This window comes from Larimichthys crocea, chromosome III (genome assembly GCF_000972845.2).
Source record: "Larimichthys crocea isolate SSNF chromosome III, L_crocea_2.0, whole genome shotgun sequence".
Lineage (NCBI taxonomy): Eukaryota > Metazoa > Chordata > Actinopteri > Sciaenidae > Larimichthys > Larimichthys crocea.
Window position 1 is genome coordinate 8,915,393 of NC_040013.1, and position 1,313 is coordinate 8,916,705.

The following is a 1,313-nucleotide window of genomic DNA, read 5'->3' on the forward strand; positions in this document are numbered from 1 at the left end:
TATTGCGCTATGGTAGTTACACAATACACCGCTCGCAAGCTGAGAATACAAGCCAATTCACAATTAGTTAAAAATCAAAACAGTCAATCTACCACCATATGAAATAATGCTAATTAGACCCATATTATTATGCCATACAGTGGCACCGCTGCGCTTCCCATGACCATCGTGGCAAACACAACTAGTAGGCTACCTATTTAAAGGTGCTTGAAAAGTGCTTGAATTTGTTCATGAAAAAGGTGTGGGAACCCTGCATATAAAAAATAAATAAATAAATCTCAAGGAGAAAGTACATTTTGGTTTGTTTGAAAGTTCCTGTCCCCAAACTGGAACTCTTGAACTTGTGGATTTGCAGCTTCTGTGACTTTTATCACGCCATCATTGTGTCTTTAGTGCGGACAGATGATAAATCTCACTGAGGACTGTCATTATTTCAGTTCTCCCTCCCTGCATTTCAGGGTCTTTTAATCTGTAAAGTCCAGTTTAAGTTCAGTACAGTACTAATAAGCTCAGGGACATCCATGCACTAAACTAAAATATAAACATCTATCTTTTTATACCCATCACCAAGGCTAAAGATTTGGCCCCAGGTGCCCAGGGCCCAGTGCACCAAGACAGAGTCATGATGCATTTACTGTATTGTGAAACAGACCTTTTCTAGCATGTAGGGCAGACTAAAATCTACATCATTGTAAATGAGGGTGACCTCTGTGTTTTTTTGTTTTTGTTTCGAGAGACAAGCTTTGAATTGAATATGGCACTTTTCACCCTCCAGGCCACTCCATCGTGTTATATTTACCATGGGGTGAACTGGTTTGGTCAATCTTGGAATAAGCACCTGGAATACAGTAAGCTTCTTTGCAATTACTACTGGTTTAGCGTGTCTCTAGATGAAATATTATAGTCAGCAGTGTGCACTTTAGGGGTATTTAAAGGTGACATTGTACATACACAATGAACAAATAGCAAGAGAAACAGGGGGTCAACAGGGGCCTAACAGCTCATTTTTTTCCCCCTCCGCAGTCCCATATTGTGTAAACTCAGCCTTGCCTATGGCACAATATTTTAGCCTGGACAGTAGAAAATCATTCACATAGTTTTCAAAGGCCAAACAATGATGAATTATAATAAAGTTACTCATTAACATGTGGCTTTGTGAGACAAAACTCTTATGCTATTTGGTCTAAGGCAGCTGAATTAAGTCCTTGAAATGAAAACATCCGAGGACACCTGGCCTGAGAATGACCCATAAGTGTCACAGGTGCACACTGTTTATATGCCCCTGAGGAAAGAAAAAATATATACTACAAAAG